The sequence below is a fragment of the Bos mutus genome, chromosome 5, assembly GCF_027580195.1.
Source record: "Bos mutus isolate GX-2022 chromosome 5, NWIPB_WYAK_1.1, whole genome shotgun sequence".
NCBI classification, from domain to species: Eukaryota; Metazoa; Chordata; class Mammalia; order Artiodactyla; family Bovidae; genus Bos; species Bos mutus.
In genome coordinates, this window is record NC_091621.1 from 84,081,728 (window position 1) to 84,105,641 (window position 23,914).

The following is a 23,914-nucleotide window of genomic DNA, read 5'->3' on the forward strand; positions in this document are numbered from 1 at the left end:
ATACTCTATTCGTGCTGGTGAGCTTGTTAGTATAAGTCCTATTTTTCAGTAAACAAACTTGCTATATGGGAAAATCCACTTCCTCAGGGGCATTTGTGAAAAATCCAAACCTTCACCAACCCCTGTTTGATTAATCTTTGATCATAACCCCTCCTTAGCAACTCCTCATGGCCTTCTACGTGACACCCAGGCTCCTTTGTCTGCTGTTCACACCTTCAACCCTGCTCTTCACCCAGCTTTCTGAACACCCACTTTCTAAACCACTGCATTATGACTGGGCCGGACATCAGCAGTGTCATTTTTACTACAGTAGTTTTTCATCATGACTTTTCTGTTTCCTACCCTCCTGATTCTACCTGTTCTCTATGCATTTAGGCTCAAAGTTCATGTACATTTGTCTCTGCTTTTTTGATCCATGTGTCTTTCAGAACAATAATTGTAGTTGCTTGCTGTTACTAAGTCGCTTCAGTCATGTCCGACTCTGTGCGACCCCATAGATGGCAGCCCACCAGGCTCCCCTGTCCCTGGGATTCTCCAGGCAAGAACACTGGAGTGGGTTGCCATTTCCTTCTCTGTGTAGTTGCTTAATGAGCTCTAATTATGTGTCAAATACTTCTATAAAGGCTTTAATGCTTGCATTCATCTAGTCCTTGTAAAGATCCTATGAGGAAGATGCTACTGTTACACCCATTTTAGTGATGAATGGCACAGAAGAGGTACAACAGTTTTCCTAAGGCCTGATCTAAGATTCTGACCTAGACAGTCTGGTTCCAGAATCCATTTATGTTAGAGCATCTCATATTCTTCAGTTCAGTTCAGTTCAGTTGCTCAGTTGTGTCAACTCTTCGAGACCCCATGAATTGCAGCACGCCATGCCTCCCTGTCCATCCCCAACTCCTGGAGTTCACTCAGACTCACGTCCATCAAGTCAGTGATGCCATCCAGCCATCTCATCCTCTGTCGTCCCCTTCTCCTCCTGCCCCCAATCCCTCCCAGCATCAGAGTCTTTTCCAATGAGTCAACTCTTCGCATGAGGTGGCCAAAACACTGGAGTTTCAGCTTTAGCATCATTCCTTCCAAAGAACACCCAGGGCTGATCTCCTTCAGGATGGACTGGTTGGATCTCCTTGCAGTCCAAGGGACTCTCAAGAGTCTTCTCCAACACCACAGTTCAAAAGCATCAATTTTTCGGCTCTCAGCCTTCTTCACAGTCCAAGTCTCACATCCATACATGACCACAGGAAAAACCATAGCCTTGACTAGACAGACCTTCGTTGGCAAAGTAATGTCTCTGCTTTTCAATATGCTATCTAGGTTGGTCATAACTTTCCTTCCAAGGAGTAAGCGTCTTTTCATTTCATGGCTGCAGTCACCATCTGCAGTGATTTTGGAGCCCCCAAAAATAAAGTCTGACACTGTTTCCACTGTTTCCCCATCTATTTCCCATGAAGTGATGGGACCATGGATGGTCCCATGATCCATGGAATCATGGATGCCATGATCTTCGTTTTCTGAACATTGAGCTTTAAGCCAACTTTTTCACTCTCCACTTTCACTTTCATCAAGAGGCTTTTTAGTTCCTCTTCACTTTCTGCCATAAGGGTGGTGTCATCATCTTCTTACTTATGTATTATTTATGTTGCAGTTCTTACTTAGTCACCAAGTTGTGTCTGACTCTTTTGCAGCCCCATGGACTGTAGCCCGCCAGGGTCCTCTGTCCATGGGATTTCCCAGGCAAGGATCCTCGAGTGGGTTGCCATTTCCTTCTCCATATGTATTAATAGTTACTTACCAACAACTAGTTTTGACATTTCAGTTCTTTTTTGTTTACTTCTCCTGCAGGAGCCAAGCAAATGTTTCTTCTACAGAAGAAGTAATATCCTCAATAAGCATTTGTCAAATGAATTTTAAAAAAATCCACTAATAATAGCCAAGGAAATTAAATCTCAGCCCAGGTTGTTTGATTTTTCTTTTCAACACTAGATAGCGGTATATATAACATTTCCAGTGAACTTCTGAAATAAGGTATTCTCATTTAAAAGAAAGGAAAAAACATATAGGCTAAGGAATTTGTACAAATGAGGTATAAAAACAGACAAAGGAATTATGTACCCCTTCATTGCCAGAAATGTAATTGTAGAAGTGTAGCATGGACGGAGAAGGCAATGGTACCCCACTCCAGTACTTTTGCCTGGAAAATCCCATGGACGGAGGAGCCTGGCAGGCTGCAGTTCATGGGGTCGCTGAGAGTCCTATACAACTAAGCGACTTCACTTTCACTTTTCACTTTCATGCTTTGGAGAAGGCAATGGCAACCCACTCCAGTGTTCTTGCCTGGAGAATCCCAGGGACAGGGGAGCCTGGTGGGCTGCTGTCTGTGGGGTCGCACAGAGTTGGACATGACTGAAGTGACTTAGCAGCAGCAGCAAGTTAAAACTGTTTTGTTTTTTAAGGGAGATAACTCATACCTCGAACTTGGCAGATGGTCTTGGAGTTGTTGCCACAAGACCACCTGATTGTGTGTGTGTTGTATAATCATGATGAGAAAAGGATGACTTGGGAGGACCCTTCATTGAGTCAGTTGCATATGTTAAAAGTCTCTTTGGTCCCCAGGCTATGTCTCAATTATGAATCTGCATAATGGATTTCACCCTGTTACGTGGTGGTGAAACCTTTAAGAACATGCATCTTTTCTACCCTCTTTGCAAGTGAGCAATACGCCTATTGAGTTAATGAAGCCAACGCACAAAGCAGCCATTATAATAAGTTTCTCTGAGGCCTGTTTTTTTGATGATAATGAGACTGGTGACATTGTCATATGTTTGATTCTATTCTTGCATCAAAAACAGACCATGTATCCTCCAGGCAGATGGCTTAAGTGTAGAATCGACCTAGTACTTGAATAATAGATGTTTTGTTGGTACATCAGGCTTTTATAGAAAACTAATTAGAGTTTATGGTTTCTTTAAGAATGAAAATCAATCTATATCCAAGTAGAGTATAAGTCACAAACTATCGTTCAAAACTATACATTTATCCAGAATTGAAGTTAGGACCTTGACAAGGAAACTAGATGTATATTAGTGAGCATTGCATTTTTAAAGTATACAAAATCAGTTAAGTTTTCATACTATATTTATGGCAGGCATATACTTTGACCTGGAACCTTTCTAGAATTTTATTGGTTACAGTTAAAATACAGTTACAGATTCCAGAGCCTATTAAAAAAAATTGACTACTCAGAATCCATTTTTCCCCTATCAAGAGAAAACACCCAGAGATAGTTTGGGTGTTCACGTATTCAAAGGAGATATAAATATAACCAGACATTTCACCTGGCTCAGAAGTTGAGACATCATTTGATAGTTGTGAACGGGAAGGAAGATAGTCAAGTTTTAATGCCTGCATCATTGTTGCCTTTTAGAGTGTCTCTCTCATTTGGGTTTTTATTTAGTTTTATCAATCTGTAAAATTATTAGTCCACTTTCCATGAGTATATTTTTGTTGTTGTTTAGTTATGTTCTATTTATTTTGCAGAATAGCTTATAAACATCTCTATTGACAGAGTCTTTGAAATGTAGGTGTGTATGACTGCAGATTTTTTGGTCATGGTATTTGTTCCTGATATATACTGCATCTTGAATGAAGGAGACTGGAGGAAATCTCTCCAAGGAGATAACATTTGAGGTGGACCAAAAAGGTGTACAAATAAATTGTTGAGATACACAAATTACGACACAGTTTATAAGGAGGAAGTCATAGCTACCAATCTCACACAAAAAGTGGAAACAGTTTTGAAAGGATCAGAAGAAATAAAGTGATTATAAAATGGCTGAATCAGTATCTTATTAACTGGCCTTTAAGGGCCAAGTTGCTCATTGATGACCTGAGAGATATTTTCAAATTAGAAGGTTTCAAGTCTTGTTAGTAAGCAAGTATATTTAGTAGCTACCACTCCCTGGGGAAAAAACTCTTGTGGTATGACGGACTTTTTTGTTATAATTGGCTCCTTCCTAAGCAGGTATTTGTGGATTAATCTGATTCTTAAATCATTTAGCTCTTTCAACTACATTTTCAGAATTTGCTGTGTTATGCAATTTTAACCCTAATAGAAAACCTAACTGGTTGCATGGAACAACCCTTGAACATTTTGAAGGTAGTGAATCAAGAATATCTGAACTGTTAGGTCATTGTCAAGTGAGGGTTGACACTCGTAGTGATTCTCTTCCTATATTCATAGTGATTGTCTTCCTTTGTGGTGTCGAGTTTGTTTCTGTCCTGACCTTCAGGTGATGTAGTTACCTGTGCAGTACGCTCGTGGAACGTTTGGAATCTACCTCAGGCTATCACTTGCTGTGAGTGTTCAGCTTCTGTGAGTTAATTTGCTCTTTGCCTGATTTTCACCTTTTAAGAGAAGATAATGAGGATAATGCTACTAAAAGACGCTTGCTCCTTGGAAAAAAAGCTATGACAAACCTAGACAGCATATTAGAAAGCAGAGACATTACTTTGCCAACAAAGGTCCGTCTAGTCAAGGCTATGGTTTTTCCAGTAGTCATGTATGGATGTGAGAGTTGGACCGTAAAGAAAGCTGAGCGCTGACGAATTGATGCTTTTGAACTGTGGTGTTGGAGAAGACTCTTGAGAGTCCCTTGGACTGCAAGGAGATCCAACCAGTTAATCCTAAAGGAAATCAGTCCTGAATATTCATTGGAAGGACTGATGCTGAAGCTGAAGCTCCAATACTTTGGTCACCTGATGGGAAGAGTCGACAAATTGGAAAAGATCCTGATACTGGGAAAGACTGAAGGCAGGAGGAGAAGGGGATGACAGAGGATGAGATGGTTGGATGGTGTCACTGACTCAATGGACATGAGTTTGAGCAAGCTCTGTGAGATGGTGAAGGACAGGGAAGCCTGGAATGCTGCAGTCCTTGGGGGTCTCAAAGAGTCAGACATGATTGAGCAACATGAATAGCAACAACAAGGGTAGGAGAGACAGCATATTTTTGAATTAAAGTCAGTCCTTCACCTCCAAGGATTCTGTATCTGCTGATTCAAGTAACTGTGAATCGAAAATATTGGAGAGGGGGGATTTCAAAAAGTACCAAAGAGCAAACCTTGAATTTGCCTGTTTACATAACATTTACAATGTATCAGGTATTGTAAGTAATCTGCAGATGATTTAAAATATACTGGAGACTGTGCAGCATACTGTGCCATCTTATATAAGGGTCTTGAGAGTCCATGAATTTGGGGATGGATGGTGTGCTGGAACCAAGACCATGAAGATACTGAAGCACGACTGTATTTTTAATTTACTTTTGTAATCAGTGCTGCCTTGAGGTTTCTCTTTAAGTCGTGAAGATATGGTGGCTGATGTGCCAAGATGAATTAATTTGGAAATTTGGGAGAAAGGAAAACGAGGCTGTAAGCACTCTGACTTTCCCTCTGTAAACTATATGCCTGTGTACCTTCTGTCTGGATATTTATAGCCTTTATAATATTCCTGATGCACATGTGCTAAGTAGCTTCAGTTGTGTCTGACTCTTTGCAACCCCACAGACTGCAGCCTGCCAGGCTCCTCTGTCCATGGGGTTCTCCAGGCAAGATACTGGAATGGGTTGCCATGCTCTCCCCCAGGGGATATTTCTCACCCAGGGATGGAACCCCAATCTCTTAAGTCTCCTGCATTGCCAGGTGGGTTCTTTACCATTAGCGCCACCTGGGAAGCCCAATATTCCTTATAATAAATTAATAAATGTTAAGTAACTGTTTCTGTGAGTTCTGTGAGCTTCTCAAGCTAATCAGTCAAACCTGAGATGAGGGTCATTTGAACCTGATGTATAGCCAGGGGTCAGAAGCAGGGATAACCTGGATTTGTGATGGTATCTAGAGTGGGGGCAGTCTTGTGCGACTGAGCCTTCAACCTGTGGGTCTACCGCTGTCTCAGGTAGACACATAATTGCCCGGTAGCTTAGAAGAACTATGCATCGTTGAGTATGTGGCTGTGGGTTTCTCATTGTAGTGGTATTTTTCTGACCTGGAAGTTTTGCATTAAGTGACCTGGGAGATAAAACTCAGTTACCAAGTGATGGGACATTTCAGTGCTTTGCATTAGCCAGCACTATGAGACAGTATGGAAAAAAACACGGGTAGGTCTGTTTCTCATCTATTAAAAAGAGCTTCATCTTTGGGTGCTAGTGATGAGTAAGCTAGCATCAAATTATAGAGACAGTTGGGTGCTCGATCAAGTCATTTGAATTCATGCCTGACTTGCAAAGTGAAGGCTGGGGAACCAGGTCACATAGTTTGGGGTCCATGGTGGCATTTTTAAGAACAGAGTGGTCAAGAGTTTTAAATGCCACTAAGTGAAGTGAGAACTGAAAAATGATAGTTATCACAACTGAATCCTCAGTCATTATCACAAACAGCCCTAAAGAGTGTTCTGAATGAAGCACATGACTTGGTGGCAAATACTTTGCAGGCCCTCACTGGACTGTTTTTCTGTGGCTTTCTAACAAAGCATGGTTCCTGCCCTACAGCACAGAGATACATGAAAAGAGAATCAGTATGGATTGAGATTTAGGCTTCTCTACTGATTTGAAGACACTTAATAGCTCCAGCAAACAATGGGGCATATATCCACAATCTCCCTTAGCTTCCTGTCCTAAAAATATGGTGTGGGCAGAATCGTAAAAAGCTAAATTAGCCATCCCTGGCTTTGGGGAAAAGCAGGGCAAAATCTCACCAGGTGCTTGTGAGAATTGCCCTATTGGTATGCTTCCCCGCCCCCCCCCGCCCCTCTGTTAATTGGGTGCCTTTTGTAGGTGTCAAGTTTAGATTGCATCTTAAATTTGTGCTTTCACAACTACTGGTACCTCTAACTGCAATGTCCTCTGGAAAGAGTTCCTCCGCTGTCATTTACTGTCCTCTGCTAAACCTCTTCCAGATCCCCCCAGGCAGTTAGCCACTTCCTCTTCTGTTCTCTGCAAATCAGGTTACGTTATAATGATCTGTTTACAGCTCTCTCTGTCCTAGTAAACTGTCAATTCCAGGCTGTTCTGGCCTTGAGAGGAGGGACCTTATCTAATTCCCCCTTTTATGTTCCTTGCCCAAGAACCCCGTTTTCCCTGTGGAAGTCCTGTAAACCGTGGTGGGATAGCAGAGGGGCTGAGCCTCCCAGGTCCTAGAGAAATAATGCTGAGTGCTGGTAACTTTGTAAACCAAACGCTCCGTCAGCTTGTTAGTTCTTGGAGTTCCTGGTAATCTGGTCAATTTGTTAGTTCTTGAGTTCACGGTGTTCCTGGTAATCTTTCAGAGTCTCTTGACAGATCTCTGCTGCTTCATTATTGCTTTCTCTTGGCAGCTGTATGTAGCACCACCAAGGCACTGCAATTCTGTAAACATATTATAAGTGTTAGTCACTCAGTCATGTCTGACTCTTTGCACCCCATGGACTATAACCTGTCAGGCTGCTCTATCCATGGGATTCTCCAGGCAAGAATACTGGTGTGGGTTGCCATTTCCTTATGCTGCCATTTAATTACAGAAATGTCTGCCTTCAGAGGTGATAATTTTATAGCATATACAACAATGACTACACCTAAGCCAGATCTACTAGAAAAATATATAGCTTCCTTCTTAGTAGATTTGATAAGTGTTTTGTTACGCCTGCCCTGATGATGTGAACAGTTGAAGACTTTATTACATAACACAAGGTCACATTGGCTTAGGGTAGGAGTAATAAGCTTACTACATTCTAACCTTCATATATTGTGCTTAAAGGTTGTTATCGTTTGTGTCATTTAATAGGGACTGTCCTTTGCTTTCAGAACTATAGCAAAAGTTATTTTGTTAACTTTTCTTTGATGTCTTCAAGAATGGGTTTTGTTTTCATTTTTAGTGTGAGAAGTTTAAACAGAGACTAATTGAGATTCACAAAACCTTCACTTTCAAAAAAAAAAATAGGACAGATCCATGAATGACTGACTACTATTCTAAAACATATGCAAACCCTTCTGGTTATAGCAAACTGCTTCGGCTTGCTTGTCTATATTTCAAGCTATGTGATGAAACAATTTTGTTTTCTCAACTTGAAATGCTATTTTTAATTTCTGTTATTGCAGTTTCATATGAAAGGAGTGTTTTGTTTTTTTTTTTTAGCACTGGTTATGTTACATGCTAGGTTAATTGTAAGACAACTCACTTTGAGGTATCTTCACATTTTTGTGTCATTAGCATGCTAACAAGATATTTTCAGTACATCTTATAAAAATAAGACTTATAAAAGTCGTATTAAGAATCACTTTTTAGTTGAAGGGCATGAAATGCAGAAGAGACATGATTGGTCATCAAATATGAGTTAACATTTAATTAAACACTTGTTATGTGGTAGGCATGATTCCAATTGCTTTACATGGGTTTTCTCATTTAATTCTCACAAAAATCCCGTGAGGATTGAATTGTTATCTTTATTTTCCCTATAAGGAAATTGAAGCGTAGAGAGGCCAACTAACTTGCCTGTGGTCTGAAAACTGCTGGAAGGAGAGCTGGTCTTAGTCATCTGACTCCAGACCTTACATGCTTGTAGACTTTAACTGGACTGCTTCCGTGTTAACAAGCTCATGAAGAGAGCCTTAACCTCACTTGCAACTAAAACACACAAACACACAATTAAAGCTGTATTTTCTGTTAGATTTGCAAGGAAGAAAAATAATTGTCAGTATCCTTTATGTGGGAAAGAAGTATAATGTATTAAATTATAAATATAAGTTGTTACCTCTTTTTGGAGTGTCAAAGAGGCAAATGTTGAAAACACACACATGCTTTGACCTATCTGCGTCATTTCTAAGGATTACCCTGCACAGATAAACACAAGAAAGCACAAAGGTATCTAGGCTACCTTAAGCACTGTTCATAACAAAAAGTTTTTAATTAAGTGTCTAGTAGGAATTAGGTTTAGATCAATGTGATAGGCAGCCATCATAAAAAGAAAAGTTAAGAATATAGTTACTGACATGGAAAACTGACCATGGCGTATTAATGAGTTTTTAAAAGCAGATTGCAAAACAACATACATAGTTTGATTTCCTTATATTGAATAAATATGTGTTTATATACACAAACTCTGGTCGAAAAGATTGTTCACCAGAATGTTAACTGGTGTTAACAGCTGGTATCTTTCCTGCTAAATGGTATAACTTAGTGATCAGATGTATGGGTTTTAAGTCCTGCTCAGTCACTTACTGGACTTCCCAGGTGGCTCAGCGGTAAATAAGTCGCCTGCCAGTGCAGAAAATGTGGATTTGATCAAGTGGGTTGAAAGACCTACTTGAAGAGGAAATGGCAACCTACTCCAGTGTTCTTACCTGGGAAATTCCATGGGCAGAGGAGCCTGGTGGGCTATATAGTCCATGGGATCATAAAAGAGCAGGACACAGCTTAGCGACTAAAAAACAACAGCAACAGTCACTTACTAGCATTGTGGCGAGGCAAGTTCCCTAACTTCTCTGTGCCTCAGTCTTTTCCATAAAATGCGGATAATTACAGATACTAGATGGTTGGGTTCTGAGGCTCAGCTGAGATTGTAAAGTGCTTGACATAATATGTGAGCATTCATTATCATTATTATCATCATCATTTTAGGTAATAGAACTGAAGGCAGTTTTAACTTTTTTTTTTTTATAGGAGTATTTTAGGGCTTCCCAAGTGGCACTATTGGTAAAGAACCCACCTACCAGTCCCTGGGTCTGGAAGATCCCCTGGAGGAGGAAATGGCAACCCATTCCAGTATTCTTGCTTGGAGAATCCCATGGACAGAGGAGCCTGGTGGGCTGCGGTCCATGGGGTCGCAAAAGAGTCGGACACGACTGAGCAACTAACACTACTACCATAGTTCCTTTACAATGCTGTGTGGTTTCTGCTGTACAGCAGAGTGAATCAGCCACACATACACATACATTCCCTCTGTCTTGGATTCTCTTCCCATTTAGGTCACCACAGTTTTAGCTTTCTTTGTACCTTTTATTGGCTGAATTTTTTGAAATATGGATCAACTTTGGAAACAACAGCAACCCAAAAAAATGTTTTGAAAGGAATCACTTGAATAGGTTTGCTTATAGTTTTAACAGAAAATGTCTATTTGAGAGCTAAGGTTATTTAAAAATCCTCACAACACTCTTCACAAGCCGTTGGCAGCCACGTATGCTGGTATTTTACCCTGTGCTGTGTGCCAACTTGAAGGGAACTGAAATCATATTCTACTCCTCTGGCTGGAAGGCGTACAGAATCACAACAAACTGTTCGAGAGAAGCTGCCTCAATCTGCGGCTGCAGTGACATGTTGGCGTGACGTCAGCCCAGTGTCAGACTGGCAGGGTGGCAAGCAGTCCGCCGGCCACAGTGCGTTTCCTGAGGGCTCGGTCCCCAGGGCGCTCATCTGGGAGCCGCTCAAGACAAAGCAGCATAGTCAGAGTCTGCTTTTCCTTCCAGTATCCCCTCTGCCTGTAGTTGAATGTAATTTTGATGGAGGCTGGTGAGTAATGCCTGTTACTTTAATATGTAATAATAAATAGCTGATGGCTAAATGAGCAGTAGTTCTTTTCTCAGTTAATGAGCCTGTGGTAAGGAAGCTTTAGAGCCCTAGTGCCAGGATTTACTTATTATAAATACTTCTATAACTAGAAGTATTGTATTCTTAGAGAAATGTAAATACATTGTGAGGTTTTTTCAAATGACTAAAGCATTTGAAGATGTAATCTTCCTTTTGGTCTCTCCTTAACTTGAAGCTACATAAATGCACAGTGGTTGCAAATTGCCTGAAAGCCTAAGGATTTTCATTCATTTATTTTTTTTAACTTATTCCGAGGAGAAACTTGATTTTTTGTTTTGTTTCTCACTTCACAAGAAAGAAATGAATAAATTCTCAGAAGTTCCTTTAGAGATGTTAACAATGCTCGTTACATAATACTTTTATTAAAAAGTATATCACTAGTCTGAACTAATTAACAATTAGCTGAAACAGCTCTTTAATTCTTTAATTATTTGGGGTTATTTCAGCAATGTGATTCAAAATAGGAATCTTCATTTATGAGCCTAAAATTTAAGAGCAGTAAGTTACTACTGCCTTTGATTATAAAGGATGGCAACATGCCTTTTAAAAATTTATTTCTTTTTGCAATATTAATTCATGTCTTTGAATTGCACTATAGAAATTGAGTTAGTTTTGAAATCATTAGTTTCAGAAGATTGGGTAAAAGTGTGTGTATGTATGTTTGAGTAACTATATTTTGCTTTTCTCCCCCTCCCTTTCGAGTGAAGGAATGACATTTTTATTTCATACTGTTTATATAGAATAAACTGAAGCCTTAAAAATCTTAGGCTTTATCATTTCTGGCATAATTCTTCTCTTGAAAGTTCAATCGCAGCCTTATTATTTCAAGGTCTTTTGGAGAATTTTCAAAGTTTTCTCTTAACAGTCACTTTTTACTTTGTATGTCTAGTTGAGGAAAAGACAATATAGAAATTCTTTATAGATAATGTTGAATATTTTCACATCAGTTTTTTGAAGCAAATAAAGAATTAAACTATCTGCATGTATTTTCTTTTACATGAATAGGATAGTTATTGAGAGGAAATGATCAAAATCAGTTTTTTATGTACAGATGTACAAAAATATCAATAACTGCCTTATTATGACTCCTAATACATTATACTTCTATATTTTTAGAAACAGATATAGAAGTGGGGTTTCAGCTTCATTTTGTTTGACTTGACAGGCTTAATTAAAGATCCATTTTTTTCCATAAGTTGTAGAATTTTCAAATTCTGCCCAAATCTAGAAGCTTTAAGTATATAGAGAACTCATTAATATTTTTATTGCTTTTAAAATTTATCTCAAATGTACTTAAACTATTTTAACATGGTTTTAAAATAGCCAATATTTTAATCAGTAAGTTACTGTAGTAATGATGAATTGAAATATATTGGGTATGCATTCTTAACAATGATGTTTTTGAGGCATTATGACCTCAGAGGTCACTGGCCTAAATACCACTAGAGTTCAAATCAAGAGAAGCTACTTTAACTTTTTTGTATGAACAGGAAATTAAATCTGACAAAAGAAGGGAGGATGAGCAGAGCTTGGGGTGGGGGTCAGGGGGATAACCTGAAATTGACATAAAAGCCTGACTCAACTCTGAAGCACTGGGAATAAAGTACTTGTCTGTTCATGAATAAGGTGTTCTTTGAGGAACTCATTCCCAAAAATACTGAAGCCTGGTGGTAAAATATGACTGTGGTATTCTTCAAGTTTGAGATTTGGCTTGGTCCACTCAGATGGAACAGTATTCTGAAGCCCATTATAGTCTTGAACTATATTTTTGTTTCATAATGGTGGAGAGTACAAAACTTCGTGCATAATAAATATTTAATGAATGTTTGAGCATGAATAAATGAATTGATTATACAAGTTAAATGAATGAGGGGAATATCTTGAGCCTTGCATTAGAGAGTTTTAATCTTTACTGTGATGATGAAAACCTACTAGTTATCCTAACCATCTAATAGCGTGCAGTGGCTTCACACTCTGTTAGAAGGAAACATATCCTGAGTAGCACTCGGCCATCACAGTGGCCGCAAGCGGCCATCGGAGTTCACTGCCGGCTCTGCTCTGTGTCTGGGGCTCTGCTGCGGGAAGTGGGCCCTGCCTGCTATTCTAGGTCAAATCTTTGTCCGACTTCTGCCTCATCTGTAAGTGAGAAATTTCTCAGTACTTAGGGATAATGATTTGCTGACGAAACTGAGCCTTAATTAACGTGCTGTGTGCATCACATAAATGCATTACTCTTTGGACCTTTTCAGGGGTAAAAAAAAATGCATTCCTTTGAAGTTGAAGTGACAGAGAACCTAACAATGGAACAAATATCCTGCTTCAAAACTTACATAATGGAAATTTTATATATAAATATGTGTGTGTGTGTGTGTGTGTGTGTGTGTGCGCGTGCGCGCTCAGTCATGTCTGACTCTTCACCACTCTGTGGACTGTAGCCCACCAGGCTCCTCTGTCTGCGGAATACTCCAGGCAAGAATACTGGAGTGGATTGGCATTTCCTTCTCCAGGGGATCTTCCCTACCCAGGGGTCAAACTCACGTCTCTTGCGTCTCCTTCATTGGCAAACAGATTCTTTATCACTGCACCACCTGGAAATCATATGTAAATATATTGTCACTCAAAGCCTGGATTTTCAGTCTCATTTCTGTGCCCCCTCCCTGCCATCTGGGTTAAACTCTGGTCACATCTGAATATTCTTGCTGATCCCATGGAGGCTCAATTCAAGTGGCAGCCACTTCTGGGCCACCATCTCGGCTCTTCCCCTTTCTAAGCAAGATCAGTCCCGAATTGGGCTCGTTTTTGGTTAGTTACTCCTCATATTTGTTTATAAGAATATCATTAAGGCCAAACGTCATCAGTGCCTGTTTCATACTGAGTGAATGAAAATATTTAAGTTACACAGAAAACATAGCCATTTTGAAGGCATACCATTTCTTAACAAAATGTTTTTGTTGCATAGGGATATCATTTGACTTATCAGTAGCTCCCTTTTTATTCTTGAAGTGGTTGTTTTGGTAAAGCTCATGCAGTATGAAAATGATTAATGAAGAATAGTAAAATTCAATAATTACTAATTTTTTTCCTAATTTGAAAAACTTCTTAGTCTGTCAACTTGATTCTTTTGGGAAGAAAGTTTCACCTACAATAATTGGATCTTTTTTGCAACCTATTTAGAACTAGGTTAGCTTTTTAAAGTAGTGTATAACCACCCAAAAGCAAACGAGATGGTGCTTAAATTCTGCTTTTTCTAATTTGTTGTTAACTTTCATAACAAGGGTGTAGTAATCCTCCATTTAATACATGTTACAATAAAAGATTACTAATTAGGATTCATTAGGGAGCAATAGAGTTGTCTGAAATATTTCTGACTACTGACATGTTCCTAAGTTGGAATTCTGCTCAGTTTTATTTTAAAACTCCATTAGACTTTTGTAATTAATAGTGTTTTGAAATAAGTGACTACTTTTTCAAATAAGCATTCTTTGAAATCACTGGAGTATATACCCTGTGATCATTTTTACTCTTGTGTGGTTTTACAAGGACTTTTTACATAGATCATTCAACAGTAAACTTTAACTTTTGATCAAATTATCAGCTTCTTCATTCATTAAATTATAGTTGTACTTCACGTTAAACATAGGGCAGAGAGCCAACAACTTTTTAAAGCAAGGATGTGACATAATTTGACTCCTCTTCAGGAAACCTCACTCTGCTAGCACATTCATGTTTATTATTTATTTCTTTAAATTGGGGTATAATTGCTTTACAATATTGTGTGTGTTCCTGCTGTACAACAAAGTCAATCAGCTATATGTATACACATATACCCTCCCTCTTGAACCCTCACCCCCCACCCCCACCCCTCTAGGTCATGACAGAGCACCAAGCTGAACTCTCTGTGCTATACAGCAGCTTCCCACTAGCTATCTATTTTATATATGGTAGTAAAATATATATGGGCTTCCCTGGTAGCTCAGCTGGTAAAGAATCTGCCTGCAATGCAGGAGACCCTGGTTCAATTCCTGGGTCAGGAAGATCCCCTGGAGAAGGGAAAGGCTACCCACTCCAATATTCTTGGGCTTCCCTGGTGGCTCAGATGGTAAAGAATCTGCCTGCAGTACAGGAGACCTGGGTTCGATCCCTGGGTTGGGAAGAGCCACTGGAGGGAGGGCATAGCAACCCACTCCAGTATTCTTGCCTAGAGAATCCATACTGACAGTGGAGACTGGCGGGCCTCAGTCCATGGGATCACAAAGAGTCAGACACGACTGAACAGCTAAGCACACACAGTGTATATATGTCAATCCTACTCTCCCAGTTTGTCCCGTTCTCCCCTGTCGCCCACCCTGTGTCCACATGTCATATTCAAGTTCGGCTATTTACTATTTAGTGAGGGCTTTAGCAGCAGTAGCAGCAGCAGAGGGCTTTATTAGGTAATGTCTGGTGGTGCTACCAGGTACCTTTCAAAAGCCCTCTGGAATAAGGTTTGTTGTTCTGGTTTCGGTTGCTGTTTTATAGAAGGAAGTTGAGGTTCAGTGGAGGATGCTCTAAATGGGGGATATCCTGATTATAATGAGATGAATTCGGATGTTGTTAAGGGCCTTGGGAGACTTAAGAGCCTAGACTAAGGCAGTGATGGAGATGCCATTAGCGAGCTTCTTATGTAGGGTAATTTCTGGATAGCAACCAGAAATGTCACTTGATTCTTGAGTGCATGACAGAAAATGACTCTGGTGGATTAGCTTGTACATTCTAAGAGCCATTTTTCTGTTTTAACCATAAAGTGTCATTTAACCTTCCTATTTAAAAGCTTCTTAAGAATCACTCAAATGACTTCCAAGTGAGACAATTATCTAAATTATTTTAAGCATTTTTGTTTATAATGTGATTTATTAAGTGGTCTAAATGTACCTGTCCCGTAAAACTCAGGATGGATAACAGTTATTAACATGCTGTGTTCATTTTTTTCATAACTAGCATGGTGATAATTGAATTATTTTCTAATTCCAAAATTATTTAAAGTCTATTGTCAAATTTATTTTGTAGATTCTAAATTAGTATGTTGGTTTTATTTAGGATTTTTTTTTCAGAAGATGATTTAGAAATTATCTGTAAATACAAAAAACTAAAACATAATTTGTATGTGAATCTCATATTTTGAATTTTTTTCCTTTATTTTGTTCCTAGTCTATGATGCTTTGAGCTTTGTACTTGCAGCATTACATCATACTCCTATTTCCCCAGTGGAAAAAGCAAAGTTTTCAATTCCTGTTGGGTGCTTTTGTAAAAATTCCATTGTTTACTATTGATGTTATTTGTGCTTCAATTCTTTGGGACCTATAATCAGGGAAATATGAAGTTACATTTACATCGTGATAATGTTGTCTGAGCAACTGAGAGTGAAGAATGATTGCAAAGCCGTAGAGAATAAGAAGATGGAAAAGAAACACTGGGTTTAAAATTCCGTTGGAATCTGTAAAGGTTTCATTACTGTGCTTCAGATGGGAATAACCTTGGGGTGATGCTAGGCAGTGAGACATGAGAGGGCAGGGGAGGGTACATGTTCACGGTGTGCGCAAGGAGAGGGTAGTGTTGAGGTGTGTTGTGTTGTGTTGTGTTTTAGTTACCATTGAGCAGAAACCTGGGAGAAGATGTAAGGCAGAACTGAGAAGGCTCACTGGCTGTGATGAGTCAAGAAGGTGCAGCTGTTGAAAGCAGGAAAAGGAGACTGAAAAGGACAGAACTGGAGCTCTGGGGACCACGTCTCCATGTGGCTTCTGACACATGGAGAATACAAGTGAGGCTGTGAGCCTCAGTTTATTCACATGTAGAGTGAAGACAGTATTGCATACCTCGGAGGGGCTGTGTGAGGATTGCTTCCAGTGCAGCAGGCTCAGATGGAGAGCGTGAGCTGCACTCAGAGTGACGTCACGTGGTGGTTGCTATTTAGGTGCTGATTTTTATTTTTCTTGTTGGGAGTGTGGATCAGAGAGGGTGTATCTTTTGTTCCTTACCCCCCTCCCCACTCCCAGCCCCCAAGAAATCTGAGATGCTCCATTTCCTGAATGATGAGAGGAGAAAGGAGAGAATATAAAGGGTTAAGGCTGAAAGGAAAATTTGGAGATGTGGGTAAATGAATCACTGAGGTTTTAGCAGGACGTCTGGAAGCAGTTAGTTCGAAGTTAAAGGCAAATGGCATTTAGAACTAAATGTGGGGAAAGGAAATATATACTTTACATGTTTCGCAAAAGAAAAAAAATTGCAATCTTTTAGATTGCTAACTCAGTGGTTATTCACATAACTAAGGCTCAAGAATTCCGTTTCTCTCAAGAAAAGGCATGGCACTTTCAGTGTTTTCTTTTGTTCTTAAAACACTGCCTTTAATTGCAGGCATAATTTTCCATGCCAGCATATTTTCAGTTTAAAAATAAATTGCAGAAACAGTCATTGTGGTAGTCAGATTTCAACATAGCATTTTTTGCCTTTTTATTTAAAGGAAATTAAATCCAAATAGTTATCTGCATAAGACATTAATCAACTTTACATGTAACAGTGTTTTAAAAATTACTCTGGACCACCATAGACCCAATTGGTTTAATAACTAATAAATAAAAATCATGTTTAATAACTAAGTCACTGCTTCAGACATAGTTTTTAAACCTGATTTGAGACTAAGTCTCAGAGTGACACATTATAGCATCATAATTTCTATTGGTAAAGGCACTTCAGTTTTTTTTTAACTGAAGTATAGTTGATTTACAATGTTGTTAATATCTACTATACAGAAAAGTGATTCAGTTATACCCATTTATACATTCTTTTCCATTATGGGTTATCACAGGATATTAAATATAGTTCCCTGTGTTCTACAGTAGGACCCTGTTGTTTATCCATCCTATATATGATAGTTTGCAAAGCTCTTCAATTTTAAAACAAGTCAAAAAGTATAATTGTCTGATAGTATAATGAAACCAAGGCCACTTTGAGAATGTACAGTATTCTTTTTGGTTTGAGTGGAAGGATATTGAAGAGTTGTCCATGCACATCTGAGCTGTTTGCTTTTTGGTTTTGTACCTAAATTTGAGAAATACAATCACTTCCATAGTCCACACATCTCTCTGCCTTGCTCCAGTCTAACAGCATTATGGGTACGAGGCACGTTTTAAGGTCTCGGCCCTTGTAAAAGTCCAAGTCATGATACTGGCTTCTTGACAGGGTTGCAGAAAGAACTGCCAAACCACTATGATATCCTATTTTTCTTAGACTAAATTAAATCCTTCTTTCTCTCCCATAAGGGAAATACATGATGCTGAGCAAATCATACAAATGGGGGTGTGCAGCTGAATTTAATAAGAGAGAATCAAAATCTCTTCTGTGGGACAGAGTTTTCTAAAATACATACTTTGTGCATAGTCGATAGATTTTCAACCTTCTTACCACTGGTACACGGATAAAACAATACCTAGTAAACTTTGCTCTGTCTGACATATCACTCAGAAGAATTATTGGCTGTTACTGATGTTCAGTTCAGTCGCTCAGTCGTGTCCGACTCTGCGACCGCATGGACTGCAGCACACCAGGCCTCCCTGTCCATCACCAACTCCCGGAGTCTACCCAAGTTCATGTCAGTTGAGTCAGTGGTGCCATCCAACCATCTCATGCTCTGTCATCCCCTTCTCCTGCCCTCAATCTTTCATTATTGATGTTAGCAATTTCAATATTTATTTCTTAAGTTAAAAAATAGAATGGATTTTGTAGTAAAGCAATCATTGGAGTCACTCATGAAGCCAAAATATTAAAAAAAAAATCACTAAAACAAATATTCCCACAGGGGAGAATTGCAATACTAAGAAGTAGCTAGTACATAGTTATTAATGGCCAAAACGTTAAAAAAAAAAATCTTTTCCTAACACCAAAGAAAACAGCAACAAAAACAAATGGGACTAACTGAATAATAAAGGGAACCATCAATAAAATGAAAAGGCAGTCTACCCAATGGGAGAAAAAATTAGCAAGTCATGTGTCTGATAAGGAGTAATATCTAAAATGTATAAAGAACACACACAACTCAATGGCAAAAAAAAAAAAAAAAAAAAAAATCTTCAGTTAAAAAATGGGCAGAGGGTCTGAATAGAGGTTTTTCCAAAGAAGACATATAGAAGACCAATGGGTACATGAAAATGTGCTCAACAGGGAAATGCAAGTCAAACCTGTTAGAACCACTATCATCACTTGTTTTAAGAGGTAAGTGTTGGTTAGGATGTGGAGAAAAGAGAACCCTCAGTGCACATTAGTGGGAAGTAAGTTGGTGCAGCCATGGTGGGAAACAGTATGGAGGGTCCTCAAAAAATTAAAAACAGAAGCACCATGTTGATCTAACAGGTCCTTCTGGGTATTGATCCAAAGGAAACAAAAGCACTAATTCAAAAAGCTGTGCACTGCCGCCCACCCAGGATCACTGCAGCATTGTTTATAATAGCCAAGATGCGGAAACAACTGAGGTGTCCATCAGTGGATGAATAGGTAAAGAAAATGCAGTTTGTATGTATGTAATACATAGGCACACAGTGGAATATTCCCATTTGCAGCAACATGGATAGACCATGAGGGCACTATGCTAAGTGAAACAAGTCTGAGAAAGGCAAATACTATGTCATCTCATTTGTATGCATATGTGGGTGCTAAGTGCTTCAGTCATGGCAGACTCTGCAACCCTGTGGACTGTAGCCTGCCAGGCTCCTCTGTCCATAAGATTCTTCAACCCACTAAAGTGGGTTGACCTTTCCTCCTCCAGGGGATCTTCCCAACCCAGGGATCAAACCCATATCTCCTGCTTTGGCAGGCGGATTGTTTACCACTGAGCCACCTGGGAAGCCCTTTTGACACATATTTCTGGCCAATGAGAGTCTAGACAAGGATGGCCAGGGAGTTCTTGAGAAACTTCTTGAAAAGGAATAGTGTGTGCGGAGACTTTCCTTTCACTTCTAGACTCTGTGGTCTGCATGTGATGTTTGGGAACACTGCAGCCAGTTTGAGACTGGTCAGATGCCCAGCTAAACAGGATAGACTAGTCAGTATTGCCATATTATGCAGTCATGAATAATCATATCTCCTTGGAATCTCAAATGTTCTTATTTTTAAATCTAAAATAGCTTCTTTCCATATCTGGTTTAAAGAATATACATATACACTGTGTACTGTGCTGATTCATTTTAATTTTTCAATCTAGTACTGTCAGTGATATATTCATTTTTGCAAAAACCAGACAAATCCTAATGTTTCAAAGGACTTAATGTGAGGGCATTTCACCTGTTTATAAATACCTGATACAAAATTTACATTTACACTCAACAAAGGTTGCAAAGTTGTAGCCTGAATGTTGGATAACAGGAGTTTTAAAACCAAATTACCTATGACTGATTCATGTTGATATGTGGCAGAAACCAAGACAGCATTGTAAAGCAATTAGCCTTAGATTAAAAATAAATAAAGTTTAAAAAAAACTAGATTTCATTTTTCAGTTCATAGCTGTGCTAAATATTTCATGTTTTGCCTTGTATATTTTGAAATAATCACTCCAGTAAGAATGAAAGTTCTTTCAGTGTTAACCTCCTTTCATCATTATACTCAAAAATTTAAACACCGTGTTAGCAGACATCTTTTTTCCTCTTTCTAAACCCATACTTTTACTGGGGTTTATATTTGAAATGGATGTTTCAGGCATCTGTTTAGTGTATGGGGGATTGTTTCCTTAGGGATATCCTTGACTGATGTCCTCCCTTATTAGTGTCCTGCTGAGAACAGACTAGCAGGGTGGACTGAACCAAAAAAATGGCTTCCTCTAGCCAGCCTGGGAATGGACATGAACACCAGCATTCCCAGTCTTCGGAGTGTTGTCATACAGTCTAAATTACTCTTCATGTAACACTAGCTGCCACTTAGAGTTGATTCTAACCCATTAAATTCTGTTTCCATTAATGGGTTATAGAAACCGTTGTAGTTTATCAGCTTTCCCTTTTGATGTAAAGCTCAGAACTGCTTAAGGTGGCACACCTTCACCCACATTTTCTGGTACAGTAACCTTCATGAGGCGCTGTTTGGTTCACAAATACGATCTGAAAAAGAATAAGGCAGAATAATGAATTTCTACTCCATCTCCAGTAGATTTCTCATTTAATTTTTTGATGGAAATATGCCATTTTATACACACACGGATTTATTCATCAAAAGATCTTTTAAAATCCAGTTATCATTGAGTGAAATAGTTCCATAGGGGTTGGAATTAAGCAGATCTTTCATTTAAATTCTAGTAAATGATTAAATGTCTAGTAATAAAGAGTGAAGAGGGCATAATGCCAAAGAACAAGCAATTTGTGTTGCTGTTTCTCAATTTCTTGATATATTTTCTAAAAGTGCCACAGATTTGATCCTTTACCTTTGATAGAGCATGATCCTCAGAATGAGCTCCTGGATGTGACCTATTTCATTCAGTAATGAACTCTTCAGAATAGCAGAGTCCATTTTTTTAAGTGTTGTTTGTCATTATTTAAAAACCTTCTTGAATACTGCCTTAAAAACATAGCTACTCTCTCCTTGGAGCTTTTATATTAGAATGACTTTTCTCCTCTATTTTCTGTTTTTGGATATATTAGGAATATCTTGACAAGAAACATGAGAGCCACGAGAGATCACACCTTTATTCTTTGACAGTAAATACTGACTAGCGGGATAACAAGAGTTTTTAACATTTTTCGGGTTGCATGTTCATTTGAACTATTTCAGTTTAAATAGGTTACTGAACCTAATAAGTTGTCTGATGACACCAACATATGCTCAATTCCTCTAGTTCATAACAAAAATAAATGTCTTCAAGGCCTTGTCTGTTCCTGGCCATGTTTATACTCTTTACTCATTTAATCTTCATAAACATCCCCACTAGAAAGTAAATTCCACAAGGGCAGTGATTTTTATGTTTTGTTCACGGCCATCACCAGGTACCTAGAACAGTTATAAACAAATAGACAAGCAACATGTGACATAGCTACTGTTACCTAACTGTGAGGCAGCTGAGACGTAACAGGTACAGTGAACCCACAGAAATAACACACATGGCTTATGTGGTAGAGTTTATTGTTAGAGGGCAATGATGCTCGTCACATAGGGTTTATTACCCTCAGCACTATTTTTAAAAATATTTATTTATGGATTAAATGCCATCTTAGTTGTAGCACATGGAACCTTCATTGCATCAGGTAGGATCCTTTCTTGCAGTGCACAGACTCTCGAGTTGTGGTTCGTGGGCTGAGTAGTTGCAGTACTTGGGCTTAGTTGCTTGTAGTGTGTTCAGGCCTGGTTCCCCAGCCAGGGATTGAACCCATGTCCCCTGCTGGTTTTGAAAGATCTCCTGCAGAGCTGTGGGTTGACAGTGGCTCACCGCAGGGACCAGGGAACTGGCAACAGCAATCCTGAAACATGCCCCCTGGTGCAGGTCCTCCTGGAAGTTGCCCAGCCTCAGCACTATTGATATTTGGAGCTGGATCCTTTATTCCTGTGAAAAACTCTCCTGCAAGTTGTAAGATGTTGAGCAGCATCCTGGCCTCTACTCACTACATACGAACCCCAGTTGTAATGTTCAAAAAGTGCTACCAGACAGTGGATGTACACGACGAGGTCTACTGTATAGCACAGGGAACTATATTCAATGTCCAGGATAAACCTAATGGAAAAGAATATTAAAAAGAATGTGTGTGTGTGTGTATATATATGTGTGTGTGTGTATATATATGTATAACTGAGTCACTTTGCCATATAGCAGAAATGACACATCATTGTAAATCAACTATACTTAAATAATATATACGTAAAACCAGACATCTTACCACGCATTTCCCAATGTCCCTTGGGAGATAAAAATTATTCCCAGGGCTTCCCAGGTGGTGCTAGTGGTAAAGAACCCCACTGCCAATGCAAGAGGCGTAACAGACAAGGGTTTGACCCCTGGGTCGGGAAGATTCCCTGGAGGAGGACATGGCACCTCACTCCAGTATTCTTGTCTGGAGAACCCCATGGTCAGAGGAGCCTGGCGGGCTGTAGTCCATCTGGTCACAGAGTCAGACAGAGCTGAAGCAGTTTCAGTTCAGTTCAGTCGCTCAGTCGAGTCCGACTCTTTGCGACCCCATGAATTGCAGCACGCCAGGCTTCCCTGTCCGTCACCATGCCGAAGAGTTTGCTCAAACTCAATGTCCATTGAGTTGGTGATGCTTTCCAGCCATCTCATCCTCTGTCGTCCCCTTCTCCTCCTGCCCCCAATCCCTCCGAGCATCAGAGTCTTTTCCAATGAGTCGACTCTTCGCATGAGGTGGCCAAAGTACTGGAGTTTCAGCTTTAGCATCATTCCTTCCAAAGAACACCCAGGGCTGATCTCCTTCAAAATGGACTGGTTGATCTCCTTACAGTCCAAGGGACTCTCAAGAGTCTTCTCCAACACCACAGTTCAAAAGCATCAATTCTTCGGCGCTTAGCTTTCTTCACAGTCCAACTCTCATATCCATACATGACCACTGGAAAAACCATAGCCTTGACTAGATGGACCTTTGTTGGCAAAGTAATGTCTCTGCTTTTGAATATACTATCTAGGTTGGTCATAACTTTCCTTCCAAGGAGTAAGCATCTTTTAATTTCATGGCTGTAGTCACCATCTGCAGTGATTTTGGAGCCCAAGTCTGACACTGTTTCCACTGTTTCCCCATCTATTTGCCATGAAGTGATAGGACCAGATGGCATGATCTTAGTTTTCTGAATGTCGAGCTTTAGGCCAACTTTTTCACTCTCCTCTTTCACTTTCATCAAGAGGCTTTTTTGTTCCTCTTCACTTTCTGCCATAAGGGTGGTGTCATCTGCATATCTGAGGTTATTGAGATTTCTCTCAGCAATCTTGATTACAGCTTGTGCTTCCTCCAGCCCAGTGTTTCTCATGATGTACTCTGCATATAAGTTAAATAAGCAGGGTGACAATATACAGCCTTGACGAACTCCTTTTCCCATTTGGAACCAGTCTGTTGTTCCATGTCCAGTTCTAACTGTTGCTTCCTGACCTGCATACAGGTTTCTCAAGAGCCAGATCAGATGGTCTGGTATTCCCATCTCTTTCAGAATTTTCCACAGTTTATTGTGATCCACACAGTCAAAGGTTTTGGCATAGTCAATAAAGCAGAAATAGATGTTTTTCTGGAACTCTCTTGCTTTTTCTGTGACCCAGCAGATGTTGGCAATTTGATCCCTGGTTCCTCTGCCTTTTCTAA

The 23,914-nt window shown here is 39.5% G+C and overlaps 1 protein-coding gene across 3 annotated transcripts in view; it reads left to right on the plus strand.

The window, feature by feature from the left end:
* The window catches only part of PLEKHA5 (pleckstrin homology domain containing A5), a 262,209-nt gene that overhangs the window by 127,518 nt on the left and 110,777 nt on the right, over positions 1-23,914 (plus strand). Inside the window, exon 1 of one of the 3 annotated variants that reach the window (XM_070371157.1) lies at positions 10,405-10,535. The exons of the other annotated variants lie outside the window; for them this stretch is intronic. The gene's annotated coding sequence lies outside the window, so the exon portion shown is untranslated. Of the gene's footprint in view, positions 1-10,404; positions 10,536-23,914 lie in introns of those variants that run through there. 3 annotated transcript variants of the gene reach the window in all.